The 15,808-nt window shown below is 32.6% G+C and overlaps 1 long non-coding RNA gene across 1 annotated transcript in view; it reads left to right on the top strand.

Annotated features, from left to right (window-relative positions):
- The window catches only part of LOC141553976 (uncharacterized), a 198,456-nt gene that overhangs the window by 29,484 nt on the left and 153,164 nt on the right, over positions 1-15,808 (top strand). The window contains exon 2 of the long non-coding RNA XR_012485744.1: positions 10,712-10,820. This is a non-coding gene — a long non-coding RNA (uncharacterized LOC141553976). The remainder of the gene's footprint in view (positions 1-10,711; positions 10,821-15,808) is intronic.

Here is a 15,808-nt window from a genome sequence, read left to right as displayed (position 1 = left end):
ATATCATACCTTGCCCAAAGTGGTTGTTTGTTGGATTGAGTTGCATTGAAATAAAGATGTTTCACAGAATCAAAAAAATCATAGATTTGGAAAGGACCTCACAAGTCCTTTAATCCAAACTGAATAGGAATTCATTCTGTAGCATCCTTTATAAGGAAATGGTCATTCAGTCTGTACCTGAAAGCTTCCAATGATGGGGAGCCTATTACCTACCAGACAGCCAGTTTCCCTTTTGAACAGTGCTTACATATAAGTAGTATGAATCAGAGGTGGGATTTTGAACTCGTCTTTTCTCCTTCTTCTCCTTCTCCTTCTCCTTCTCCTTCACCACCACCACCACCACCTCCTCCTCCTCCTCCTCCTCCTCCTCCTCCTCCTCCTGCTCCTCCTCCTCCTCCTCCTCCTCCTCCTCCTCCTCCTCCTCCTCCTCCTCCTCCTCCTCCTCCTCCTCCTCCTCCTCCTCGTTCCCTTCTCCTCTTCCAATTTATGCTTGATGGAAATACTCATGCTATTATTATATTAACTTTGATATTTGGTAAACTATATGAAAGTGGCTCAAAAAACCTAATTTTGATAATAAAATAGAAGCATCGGGGCACAGGTTTCTCTTCTTTAAACTTACTGAAAGCACCTGAGGAAGAACTCCAGTAGCAGAATGGATAAAAAGTGTGATATAAATTTATCCTAGTTTTGATTTTATTCACTGAGATTTCCATATTTTGTTTTGTGAAGTTTGAAAGTTAAACATGTTCATTGTGGAGAGACCCATTAAACATCATTTTTTTTTTAATTTTTTTGTGGCTCTGTCTATAAAATTCCTGTCCAGGAATTTACAAATGACAGTTTTGTTTATAACAATACTCTAATTCCACTATGGTTTATTTATTGAGTTCTGAAGGGTATTGTGATGATTATATTTGTAGGCTGGTGATTTGTCATCATTTCCTCTTTTGGTTACATTCTTGGATTTTAACTGTTTCTTCATCTTGATTTAATGTAAACAAATACTAGTCATGAGGATGAGGATGATGATAATGATGATGTTTTCATTTTTCTCACCTTATATTTGATAGATTTCAGATAGAACCAAGCTTAAAATTAATACTATTCTACTCCGTTTATTTTTAATGTTCAGTCAATTATTGTGTAGATAGACTTAATGGTTTATATTAGGAATGATTATGTTGATTTTTTTTTCTCACACAAGAGTAAATCTATTTTGTAGCTCCCACATATTATTGAAAATTCTTCCTTCTAGAGAAAAAAAAAGACAAGTCAAATTAATGCCTCTTCAACATGGCAATCAAATACTTGAAAATGGGTATCAAAAAATTCTGTACTTTCTTCATATTAAATACTCCTAGTTCTGTCAGTTAATGCTTATGTGTTATCAAATAATATATATTGCCTTCACTGTCTTGTGGATAAACTTTAGTGTGGTGCTCTATTCCTAAAGTTTGGTGCACAGAACTAAATTGCAGATGTATTATTAATCTGTCCAGAGCATAGCAAGGCCATCCCCAATAGGCTAACTGTTTATTTATTGACCTTTTAAATAGGGGTGATGATGAATCACTTTCATTATTCATTAATTGTTCCTCATTTTTAGTATCTTAACCTTCTACCTACATTTCCATAATTTGTCTAAAATAATCTCTACAATTTGAATGCATTCTATTTGTTGTATTTTGCTTAAACTTATCATGCATCTATGTTCCTTGCTATTGTTTTTAAATAGTAATTCTCTCCAAAACATCTTTTATCTTGGTTGTTATTTTCTTAAAGTGAGTGGATATTTTTTCTTGATATGTTTAATTTCAGTGTTAGTCACTTTCTAACCAAGAGCCCCACACAATACCCTTTCATAATAAATAATTAAGTAAATTAAGTAAAACAGCCTAATATAGTAACTTTGATAGGGCATGCCACATTTTCTCTTTTATACCTTACTGAATTAGTTTTAAGTAGTAAGAGGAAAAATGTTTATCTAACTCTTAATACTTTGGAATTACCATTGCCCATTTTATTTTATCTGAACTTTGTAGCCTACTGTTATTTTCGGATTTTTAAAGTGTTATTTTCACCTGCATTATTGTAGTCATTGTCTTTATTTCTATTTAAATTATTCTGATTGAAATTAAGATCCTGCACATATTCTTTTGGTCCTATGTTATTTTCAACTTGTGAAAATGGCTTATTTCTAAATTTTTCCCTATAAAAATAGTGTTGCCAAAATGTTTTGAAATATATAGGTAATTGCTTTTTGTTATTTATCTCCTTGGAATTTTTAGGCTAGTATTGAGATTACTAACTAGATCAAAGGCATGGAAAACTAAGTAACTTTTCTCATCTAATGAATGAATTATAGATCTACCAATAATGAATTAATAGATCTATCTTTCTATGATCTCACTAAGATTGTCTCACACCTATTTTAACCATCTTTGCCAATTTGATGAACATAAGGTGATGCCTCAGGGTTATTTTGATTTGTATTTTTGATTATTAGTAATTTTGAAACTAATTTACATAGTTAATAACTTCATTTAAGTATTAGGACATAATAAAAAATAGTAATTAGAATTGCTATATTTATCCATATGAGCAAGTAGGAAAATACAGAAACAGAAATCCTCTTAAATATCAAAAAATTGCAAAAATATATGGGACTTGACCCTCTAAGTTTATTGACATAAACAATGTTTATTAACATAAAGATCTAAATGAAGCATATTTTATGGGCATTAATTTAGACTGAGCAGAGACTTCAGAGGCCCTCTCATTAAAGCTTCATATGTTACTAATAAGGAAATTAAGCAAAATTTGCATTAGGTCATATAGTAAGTGATAAAAATCAGGATTATGCCCTGTTCACAATCATTCTGCATGACAACATTATGTAATAATCCTATAATAGAAGCTGAGTAGAATTATGAAGGACTTTAAATTTTAAACTAAAGAGAGTTTTGTTTATTTGTTTGTTTTCTCAACAGGGCATAATCTCTCTGCAATTCAGCAAACTATCTGAGACTCTAGCTCACATACATTTTCGATCTAAATTTATTGAGGAAGATTCCATATCAGGATTTCTTTACAGTGTAATGCCAGAGAAACTGAGGCAAGATAGAGATTAGAGAGATTTTAATGTTTTATTTGATAGGGAGAGATTGTGCTGGGGGCATGATACCCCTAGTGCTGATGTCTCAAAGCATCCATCTGGGAATGTGAGGTTCACAAGAAATATATACATACATATATATATATATATATATATATATATATATATATATATATATATATATATATATATATATATATATATATATATATATATATATATATATACACATGTAGCTTCAAGTTATGGGGGTACCCAAGGAAGGGGCAGAGTCAGAGCACTGAAAGCAACAATGAACTATCAATGTGGTTCTGACAGTGTTGGGAGAAGGCACTGACCATACTGATAAATTGGGATCAAGAAGAACAATGATAGAATGGGGGGAGGCACTAGACTTTCTGATTAAGTAGGGAAGGTCTGGGATCATGATGTCTACAATAGAAGATCTTTCTCCTTTTTTGGATTAAACATTTATAGTTTATAATCTTAGCATAGCCAGCTCTAAATTATATCAGTTGTAATGATTAGGAGGGAAAGGTGAAGTTGCAACCAGGGGCATTGAGGCAGAAAAATTAAGGAAAATTGAGGCAGGACCATTAGGGAAATTGAGGCAGGACAACTAGGAAGGAAACTGTGGCACAACAATAACATGAAATCATAGATCCATAACCCTCAATAATACCATTTTAAGGGATTTAAAAAAAAATAATATTTTATTTCTCTCCCAATAATATGTATAAACAATTTTAAAAATTTTCTTAAAATTTTGGGTTCTAGATTCTCTTCCTCCTTATACAGCTTCTTAAGATTTGCAAAGTGCTTTATAAATTTTAGTTCATTTGATTTTTAAAACAGCCCCGAAAGATAAGCTCTATTATTATCATCAACATATATATATGTGTGTGTGTGTGTGTGTGTGTGTGTATACATTTACACTTTTATAAATCAACAGATTGTGTGTTGCTATAGCTTTGGTAATGAGTAGCTACATATACTTGAAATAATCAATTAATATCTTTATTCATGAACAAATATATTCATATATGTAGATATGTATACATATATATGATTATGCGAATGAGATAGATAGTATGTTGGACATGGTGGTCTTATTGAGTGATATACTATTTTATAGTATAATTCTTTTATTTTTATGACCAATTCCATAAGGATAAGAGACATGGTGTGGAGTCAGCCTGGGAATCAGCAAGAACAAGATTCAAGTCATATATATATGGACTATATGATAATAGGAACACACAACTTTTCAAGTATCCCAAACACCTTTTTAAAACTATAAATTGTATAGTTGGTGTCAAGCTTCATTAGGAAAATTAGTTTCCTTATCAGGAATTTGGCTATACCAATGAAATCACACAATTACTCTCTCCCTGCCCCCCAACTGTGATTCTGTTTGCAAAAAGAAAACAAATAAAATACTCAGGTTGGCAGGTAATTTAATTCCCCATTTTCTTACATGGGGAAACTGAAGTCCAGAAAGGTTAAGAAATTTATTTTTATACAAAAATACTTTTCTGATTCATATTCCCATGATCTTTTCAATTCACTGAGATGCCCCTGCCCCACCAACATTTACAAATCTTTTCATGTTTTATGGTGTATAAGCCATTTAAATTGTTTATACTCAGTGAAGCCAAATTCAGAAATGGGACTATTTAAGCAATTTGTCTCCTCCTCTGTTAATCTAGGAAGCCTATATTTTTGGAGAAAGTCATCCATTTCACTTAAGTTATCAAATTTATTGGCATAAAGTTGGGCAAAGTAACTCCTTATTATTTGTCTAATTTCCTCTTCGTTGGTGGAAAGATCCCCCTTTTCATTTGTAAGTAACAATTTGATTTTCCTCTTTCCTTTTTCTGATCAGATTTACCAAAGGTTTATCTATTTTATTGGCTTTTTCATAAAACCAACTCTTGGTTTTATTTATTAATTCAATAGTTTTTTTACTTTCAATATTATTGATTTCTCCTTTTAATTTTTGAATTTCAAGTTTGATTTTTGGTTGGGGGTTTTTAATTTGGTCTTTTTCTAGCTTTTTAAGTTGCAGGCCCAATTCATTAATCTTCTCTTTCTCTATTTTGTTCAAATAAGCCTCTAAAGATATAAAATTTCCCCTTATTACTGCTTTAGCTGCATTCCACAGATTTTGGTATGATGTCTCATCATTGTCATTATCTTGGGTGAAATTATTAATTGTTTCTATAATTTGCTGTTTCACCCAGTCATTCTTTAAGATGAGATTATTCAGTTTCCAATTACTTTTTGGTCTATTTACCCCTAACTTCTTACTGAATGTAGCTTTTACTGCATTGTGATCTGAGAAGAAGGCATTTATTATTTCTGCCTTCCTACATTTAATTTTGAGATCTTTATGTCCTAATCTATGGTCAATTTTTGTATAGGATCCATGAACTGCTGAGAAGAAAGTATATTCCTTTCTATCGCCATTCAGTTTTCTCCAAAGGTTTATCATACCTAGTTTTTCTAATGTTCTATTTACTTTTTTAATTTCTTTCTTATTTGTTTTGTGGTTTGATTTGTCTAAATCTGAGAGTGCAAGGTTGAGATCTCCCACTATTATAGTTTTACTGTCTATTTCTTCTTGCAATTCTTTTAACTTTTCCTTTAGAAAGTCAGATGCTATATCACTTGGTGCATATATGTTTAGTATTGATATGGCTTCATTGTTTATGCTACCTTTTAGCAGGATATAGTTTCCTTCCTTATCTCTTTTAATTAGATCAACTTCTGCTTTTGCTTGATCTGAAATAAGGATGGAGTGAAGCCAAATTCAAATCCAAATTAGAAAGAATAAATACATTTTTGTTGGCCTTGAATTATAAAAGAATTAAAGTCAGTGATTTTGTAAATATTAAAATTTTATCTTGAAATTTAAGGAAAAAAACCCCCAACCAAAAATCAAACTTGAAATACAAAAATTAAAAGGAGAAGTCAATAATATTGAAAGTAAAAAAAACTATTGAATTAATAAATAAAACCAAGAGTTGGTTTTATGAAAAAGCCAATAAAATAGATAAACCTTTGGTAAATCTGATCAGAAAAAGGAAAGAGGAAAATCAAATTGTTAGTCTTACAAATGAAAAGGGGGATCTTTCCACCAACGAAGAGGAAATTAGAGAAATAATAAGGAATTACTTTGCCCAACTTTATGCCAATAAATTTGATAACTTAAGTGAAATGGATGACTTCCTTCAAAAATATAGGCTTCCTAGATTAACAGAGGAGGAGACAAATTGCTTAAATAGTCCCATTTCAGAAAAAGACATAGAACAAGCTATTAATCAACTCCCCAGGAAAAAATCCCCAGGAACAGATGGATTTACATGTGAATTCTACCAAACATTTAAAGAACAATTAGCTCCAATGTTATATAAACTATTTGAAAAAATAGGGGATGAAGGAGTCCTACCAAACTCCTTTTATGACACAGACATGGTACTGATACCTAAACCAGGTAGATCAAAAACTGAGAAAGAAAACTATAGACCAATTTCCTTAATGAATATTAATGCTAAAATCTTAAATAAGATATTAGCAAATAGACTTCAGAAAATCATCCCCAGGATAATACACTATGACCAAATGGGATTTATACCAGGAATGCAGGGTTGGTTTAATATTAGGAAAACTATTAGTATAATTGACCATATTAATAATCAAATTAATAAAAACCATATGATCATTTCAATAGATGCAGGAAAAGCATTTGGTAAAATCCAACATCCATTCCTACTAAAAACGCTTGAGAGTATAGGAATAAATGGACTATTCCTTAGAATAATCAGGAGCATATATTTACTACCATCAGTAAGCATAATATGCAACGGAGATAAACTGGAACCTTTCCCATTAAGATCAGGAGTGAAAAAAGGTTGCCCACTATCACCATTATTATTCAATATAGTACTAGAAACGCTAGCCTCGGCAATAAGAGCTGAGAAAGAGATTCAATGAATTAGAGTAGGAAATGAGGAAATCAAACTATCACTCTTTGCAGATGACATAATTCAGAATTTTAGCAAAGTTGCAGGATACTAAATAAATGCACATAAATCCTCAGCATTTTTATATGTCACCAACAAAATGCAACAGCAAGAGATACAAAGAGAAATTCCATTCCAAACAAATGTTGAGAGTATAAAATATTTGGGAATCCATCTACCAAAGAAAAGTCAGGAATTATATGAGCAAAATTATGAAACACTTGCCACAAAAATAAAGTCAGATTTAAATAATTGGAAAGACATTCAGTGCTCTTGGATAGGCCGAGCGAATATAATAAAGATGACAATACTCCCCAAACTAATCTATTTATTTAGTGCTATACCAATCAGACTCCCAAGAAACTATTTTAATGACCTAGAAAAAATAACAACAAAATTCATATGGAAGAATAAAAGGTCGAGAATTGCAAGGGAACTAATAAAAAAAAAAGTCAGATGAAGGTGATCTAGGTGTACCTGATCTAAAGCTATATTATATAGCAGCAGTCACCAAAACCATTTGGTATTGGCTAAGAAATAGACCGGTAGATCAGTGGTACAGATTAGGTACAAAGGACAAAAAAGGGTACATCTATAGCAATCTAGTCTTTGACAAACCCAAAGATACCAACACTAGGGATAAAAATTCATTATTTGGAAAAAACTGTTGGGAAAACTGGAAATTAGTATGGTAGAAATTAGATATGGATCCACACTTGACACCATATACCAAGATAAGATTAAAATGGGTCCACAATTTAGGCTTAAAGAATGAGATAATAAATAGATTAGAGGAACAGAGAATAATCTCCCTCTCAGACCTATGAAGGAGGAAGGAATTTATGACCAGAGGAGAACTAGAGATCATTATTGATCACAAAATAGAAGATTTTGATTACATCAAACTAAAAATCTGTACAACAATACTAATGTAAACAAGATTAGAAGGGAAGTAACACATTGGGAAAATATTTTTATAGTCAAAGGTTCTGATAAAAGTCTCATTTCCAAAATATATAGAGAACTGACCCTAATTTATAAGAAATCAAACCATTCTCCAATTGATAAATGGTCAAAGGATATGAACAGACAATTCTCAGATGATGAAATTGAAATTATATCCACTCATATGAAAGAGTGTTCCAAATCACTACTGATCAGAGAAATGCAAATTAAGACAACTCTGAAATACCACTACACACCTGTCAGATTGGCTAAGATGATGCATTGTTGCTGGAGTTGTGAAAGAATCCAGCCATTCTGGAGAGCAATTTGGAACTATGCCCAAAAAGTTATCAAACTATGCATATCCTTTGATCCAGCATTGCTGTTATTGGGATTATATCCCAAAGAAATACTAAAGAGTGGAAAGGGACCTGTATGTGCCAAAATGTTTGTGGCAGCTCTTTTTTGTTGTAGCTAGAAACTGGAAGTTGAATGGATGTCCATCAATTGGAGAATGGTTGGGTAAATTGTGGTATATGAAGGTTATGGAATATTATTGCTCTGTAAGAAATGACCAGCAGGAGGAATACAGAGAGGCTTGGAGAGACTTAAATCAACTGTTGCTGAGTGAAATGAGCAGAACCAGAAGATCACTATACACTTCAACAACAATACTGTATGAGGATGTATTCTGATGGAAGTGGATATCTTCAACATAAAGAAGATCCAACTCACTTCCAGTTGATCAATGATGGACAGAAATAACTATACCCAGAGAAGGAACACTGGGAAGCAAATGTAAATTGTTAGCACTACTCTCTATCTACCCAGGTTACTTACACATTCGGAATCTAATACTTAATGTGCAACAAGAAAATGGTATTTACACACATATATTGTATCTAGGTTATATTGTAACACATGTAAAATGTATGGGATTACCTGCCATTGGGGGGAGGGAGTGGAGGGAGGGAGGGGATATTTGGAAAAATGAATAAAAAATAAATAGATAAATAAAAATTAAAAAAAAAAAAATACTAAAGACTGGAAAGGGATCTGTATGTGCCAAAATGTTTGTGGTAGCTCTTTTCATAGTGGCTAGAAACTGGAAGATTTCCATCAATTGGAGAATGTCCATCAATTGGAGAATGGTTGGGTAAATTATGGTATATGAAGGTTATGTAATATTACTGCTCTGTAAGAAGTGACCAGCAGGAGGAATACAGAGAGGCTTGGGAGAGACTTACATCAACTGATGCTGAGTGAAATGAATAGAACCAGAAGACCGCTGTACACTTCAATACTGTATGAAGATGTATTCTGATAGAAGTGGATATCTTCAACATAAAGAAGATCCAACTCACTTCCAGTTGATCAATGATGGACAGAAACAACTACACCCAGAGAAGGAACACTGGGAAGTGAATGTAAATTTTTAGCACTACTGTCTATCTACCCAGGTTACTTATACATTCGGAATCTAATACTTAATGTGCAACAAGAAAATGGGATTTATACACATATATTGTATCTAGGTTATATTGTAATACATGTAAAATGTATGGGATTGCCTGTCATCAAGGGGAAGGAGTAGAGGGAGGGAGGGGAAATTTTGGAAAAATGATTACAAGGGATAATGTTATAAAAAAAATTAATCATGCATATATACTTTCAAAAAATTTTTATAATAAAGTGACTTTGTTTTCAAATAAAAAAAATTTAGGGAAAATAGTGATGAAACACACCTATGTATTTAGGAAAATAATAATAGAAAATATTTTCATGTTCCTTTGTTTGCAAATTTTATTTCTTTTAAACTTGTAAGCATTCTTTAACTCCCCTGATTTGAAAAGTTTAGTATTTCATATTCAGAAGGTATTAACCAAATTAATTGAAAAAAAAATCATATTTTGAGCTGACTTTGGTTCAAATGCCAGCTCTACTCTGTGATCCTGTTTAAGTCACTGAATCTTGCTGAGACTCAGTTTTCTAACTTGAAAGAAGAAAGAAAAGAAGAGAAAGAAGCAAGAAGCAAGAAGCAAGAAAAAGGAGAAAGGAGAAGACGTTGGACTAGATTATCTCTAATGTTACCTTCATTATGATTTGTTGACCTATTACAAACTCACAAAAACAGTGTAAGAATAATCCTTAGCCTGAGGTAAATCTCTGACAACTTTGTGGATTTATATTATCCTGGCTCCATCTACAATCATAGTTTTATAAGTATTTCCTGTTAGCATTATTGTGATAGACAATGTTAGACTTAGCATGACACTGACATGTATAAAAACTGCTTTTAAGAAAAAAGAAAGGAAAGGTTTTGAGCTTTACCACAAAAATCACATTTGTGGAAAACCTGGCTGCTGTTTTTTTTTTTTTTTTTTTCTTTTCTGAATTGCAGCTGCTGACAGCAAGCACAACAGAGCTATCATTTCCTGCATTGGCTCATGTAAATGGTGATAAGCAGCCTGCCCATATGTTTATTTTAAAGATTCATTCACTGAAGATGAGTGTTCTTGACTTGTTTGTACATGCTAGTAAAGGAAAGCTGCAGATGTAAAGATCAACTCTTAATTTCATGCCAAACAATTAATATAACTGTATGGTGCTCTGTTCTTCACAGGTGCAAGGGTGTTTGAACTCTTTGAAGACAGTGTGTAGCTAATAGCCCATATATAATTCAGAAGAAGATTTCTTCAATGGAAACTCCCCAGGGAATAAATGGACAGTCAGTAAGTAAACAGAATGTCAGGCCTAAGGAAAGAGCTATTGCTTTAAAAATTGTAATTACTATTTTTGTTGTAACCTGAGTGTCTGGAAACTCCTTAAAAGCTCTAGACCAATTTTTAATGATTTGAGGTTATGAATTATTACAGTATTCTATTTCAGAGACCTGAACTAATTTTAGTCTTTTTTTTAAGTGTATCAGTACATGAAAAATAGAATGAAAAAACCATGCTTAATACTTCAGTTTAACACTGAAATATTAGTTTTGTCAGAATACCTAGTATCATTTTTTATGAGTTGTATTTATTGTTATAAGAGTGCAGATATTTAAATTCAAGGAAAAATAGTTTCAGGCTGGGACATTACCTTTATCTGAACAAAGACTTTTAAAAATATGTTTGATTTTGATGTGTGAGCTTCACTATTCATTTTGAAGAACTCTTAAATAGAATTTAAATTAAGATTTGTGTGTTAGGGTAGTATGTGTTTGTTATGTATCTGCATTGTGTCTGTAAGAGAGAGAAAGAAGGACAGAGAGAGAGGGGGAGAGAGAGAAAAAGAGAGAGAAAAACAATAAAAAGGAAAGAAAAAGGAGAGAGAGAAGGGAAAAGGCTCAGAGCTTTATTTTTCATTGGATAAGAAATAAAAGTAGGTTTTGAAAATACTTGTTTTGCCATTAAAATCTGACTCAGGGAATTTTTCCACTTAAATGGATGAGTCTTTAGCTGCATTGAAAGTCAAATGGATAATTTTTAGATGATAACATTTTTAAAAAATGATTGCCAAATAAAGTAGATTATATTCATTTAGAGCATTTTGGGGTGTTTGCCTTAGTGGTGCTTTGTGGTTTAATGAGTAATGTTACTTGCTATAACCTATAAGACTTTTCTTTTTGAAATATGCTCTTAGAGATGATGCACTGGGTGCTGCTGTATCTCAATTCCACTATGTTCATGCTAGAGTTATTACAAACTTGTGGGAGGAGATCTTTCGTAATGCTGTTTTGGTCCCTGTAAACTCGTGTTTTACAAGAGATAATGGTGTGATACAATAAGTAACAACTGCTAATGTGTGAGAATTTTAATAACAAATGTCCAGGAGCTACTAAAGTAGTTTTGCAGCCATATCTTAAGTGATTACAAATGTATTTTATGGATTTCTTAACTCATTTTGTGAGGTAATTCACACTGTGCACTTAGAGATTGTTCTGGAAGATAGTTATTACCCAGAACAGTGTGGTATTCCTCATGTATTTAATTTGGTGGGTGTTTTTTTTTGGTTTTTTTGGTTTTTTTTACATATATAGTTTATTTTTAAACTATGATTAAAATAAGAAGAAAATTGTTGATACCATCTCATTGCTTTGTTATTCACTGATCATTTTATCTCATTTTTAAAATAATCTTGTGCTTTCTGCCACATTTTTATGTAACTGTCACTAATACTGACACATCCATAGAATAAGATTCCCAGGCCCTGTAATACAACTCTATTTCAAATTGAGGTCCAGAGAATTTAAGTAATTGTCCAAGTTCCCACAGACAGAGAGGGGGAATTAGTATTAAAGCATATCTTTTGATCCCCAATTATTTTAAGTAATCCCAGCTTGAAACATGTTGATAAATAATTTTTAAATCATTCTGCTTGATATACATTGTTCCCATAAACATTTAACATCTAAAAATCCAATAATTAAAACTAAAAGAAAAATTAATGATTACAGAGAATTATTATGAAAAATGTATTGATGTGTAAAAATGCAGCCTGAAAAAAGTCAGAAGAAAAATAGCAGTGAGAGAAAGCAGAAACATAAATATAGTCTTTCATGGACATTCCCAAACATTCAGTATTAATCTTGGTTTTGAAAATGTTCTGGCCATCTCTTCCCTTTCCTTTTCCCTCTCCATTGAATGGTACCATTTTCATAGGGAAATTCTGAATTGGAAACTGCCACTATCAATAAAAGTTAGCATCTATTCTGAACCTTACTTAACCTCTATTTGCCTCACTTTCTTTCTCTGTAAAATGGGGGTAATAATATCACTCACCTCCCCCAGGATTGTTGGATCAAATGAGATATTTTCAAGAGTTTTTGCATCATATCTGGTATTTAGGAAGTGCTATACATTTTAGCTGTTATTGTCGCTGTCATTGTTATTTTAAAGTCTTGCTTGATTCCTTAAGAGGTTAAGCAACTTGCCTTGAGACACATAGCCTATATGGGTCAGTATCAGGATCTTCCTGACACTGAAGGCAATTCTTTTGCCACTAACTTCCCCGCCCAACCCCTTACTTCTTTTTTTTTTTTTTTTTTTTAGATGTTGGTGTCCTTTATTCTAATTTTTATATATATATATATTTTATAATATTATCCCTTGTATTCATTTTTCCAAATTACCCCCCCTCCCTCTATTCCCTCCCCCCGACGACAGGCAATACCATACATTTTACATGTGTTACAATATAGTCTAGGTACAATACATGTGTGTAAATATCATTTTCTTGTTGCACAATAAACATTAGAATCCGAAGGTTCATGCAACCTGGGCAGACAGATATTAGTGCTAACAATTTACATTCCCCTCCCAGTGTTTCTTCTCTGGGTGTAGCTACCTCTGTCCATCATTGATCAACTGGAAGTGAGTTGGATCTTCTTTATGTTGAAGATTTCCACTTCCATCAGAATACATCCTCATACAGTATTGTTGTTGAAGTGTACAGTGATCTTCTGGTTCTGCTCATTTCACTCAGCATCAGTTGATTTAAGTCTCTCCAGGCCTCTCTATATTCCTCCTGCTGGTCATTTCTTACCGAGCAATAATATTCCATAACCTTCATATACCACAATTTACCCAACCATTCTCCAACTGATGGACATCCATTCATCTTCCAGTTTCTAGCTACAACAAATAGAGCTGCCACAAACATTTTGGCACATATATGTTTCTTTCCGCTCTTTAGTATTTCTTTGGGATATAATCCCAGTAGTAGCGCTGCTGGGTCAAAGGGTATGCACAGTTTGATAACTTTTTGGGCATAATTCCAGATTGCTCTCCAGAATGGCTGGATTCTTTCGCAACTCCACCAGCAATGTATTAGTGTCCCAATTTCCCCACATCCCCTCCAACATTTGTCATTATTTGTTCCCGTCATCTTAGCCAATCTGACAGGTGTGTAGTGGTATCTCAGAGTGGTCTTAATTTGCATTTCTCTGATCAGTAGTGATTTGGAACACTCTTTCATGTGAGTGGATATAGTTTCAATTTCTTCCTCTGAGAATTGTCTGTTCATATCCTTTGACCATTTATCAATTGGAGAATGGTTCGGTTTCTTATAAATTATGGTCAGTTCTCTATATATTTTGGAAATGAGACCTTTGTCAGAAGCTTTGTTTTTAAAAATATTTTCCAAATTTGTTACTTCCCTTCTAATCTTGTTTGCATTAGTATTATTTGTACAGAAACTTTTTAGTTTGATGTAATCAAAATCTTCTATTTTGTGATCAATAATGATCTCTAGTTCTCCTCTGGTCATAAATTCCTTCCTCTTCCACAAGTCTGAGAGGTAGATTATCCTCTGTTCCTCTAATCTATTTGTTATCTCCCTCTTTATGCCTAAATCATGGACCCATTTTGATCTTATCTTGGTATATGGTGTTAAGTGTGGATCCATATCTAATTTCTGCCATACTAATTTCCAGTTTTCCCAACAGTTTTTTCCGAATAATGAATTTTTATCCCTAATGTTGGAATCTTTGGGTTTGTCAAAGATTAGATTGCTATAGATGTACCCTTTTTTGTCCTTTGTATCTAATCTGTTCCACTGATCTACCGGTCTATTTCTTAGCCAATACCAAATGGTTTTGGTGACTGCTGCTATATAATATAGCTTTAGATCAGGTACACTTAGACCACCTTCCTCTGAGTTTTTTTTCATTAGTTCCCTTGCAATTCTTGACCTTTTATTCTTCCATATGAATTTTGTTGTTATTTTTTCTAGGTCATTAAAATAGTTTCTTGGGAGTCTGATTGGTATAGCACTAAATAAATAGATTAGTTTGGGGAGTATTGTCATCTTTATTATATTCGCTCGGCCTATCCAAGAGCACTGAATGTCTTTCCAATTATTTAAATCTGATTTTATTTTTGTGGCAAGTGTTTTGTAATTTTTCTCATATAATTCCTGACTTTTCTTTGGTAGATGGATTCCCAAATATTTTATACTCTCAACATTTGTTTGGAATGGAATTTCTCTTTGTATCTCTTGCTGTTGCATTTTGTTAGTGATATATAAAAATGCCGAGGATTTATGTGGATTTATTTTGTATCCTGCCACTTTGCTGAAATTTTGAATTATTTCTAGTAGCTTTTTAGCAGAGTCTTTGGGGTTCTCTAAGTATACCATCATGTCATCTGCAAAAAGTGATAGTTTGATTTCCTCATTTCCTACTCTAATTCCTTGAATCTCTTTCTCGGCTCTTATTGCCAAGGCTAGCGTTTCTAGTACTATATTGAATAGTAATGGTGATAGTGGGCAACCTTGTTTCACTCCTGATCTTACTGGGAAAGGTTGCAGTTTATTTCTATTGCATATTATGCTTACTGACGGTCTTAAATATATACTCCTGATTATTCTAAGGAATAATCCATTTATTCCTATACTCTCAAGAGTTTTTAGTAGGAATGGATGTTGGATTTTGTCAAATGCTTTTTCTGCATCTATTGAGATGATCATATGGTTCTTATTAATTTGATTATTAATGTGGTCAATTATATTAATAGTTTTCCTAATATTAAACCAGCCCTGCATTCCTGGAATAAATCCTACTTGATCATAGTGTATTATCTTGGAGATGATTTTCTGAAGTCTTTTTGCTAATATCTTATTTAAGATTTTAGCATCAATATTCATTAAGGAGATTGGTCTATAATTTTCTTTCTCAGTTTTCGATCTACCAGGTTTAGGTATCAGTACCATGTCTGTGTCATAAAAG

Source organism: Sminthopsis crassicaudata, chromosome 1 (assembly GCF_048593235.1).
Source record: "Sminthopsis crassicaudata isolate SCR6 chromosome 1, ASM4859323v1, whole genome shotgun sequence".
NCBI classification, from domain to species: domain Eukaryota; kingdom Metazoa; phylum Chordata; class Mammalia; order Dasyuromorphia; family Dasyuridae; genus Sminthopsis; species Sminthopsis crassicaudata.
This window is presented reverse-complemented; position numbering and strand designations above follow the sequence as displayed.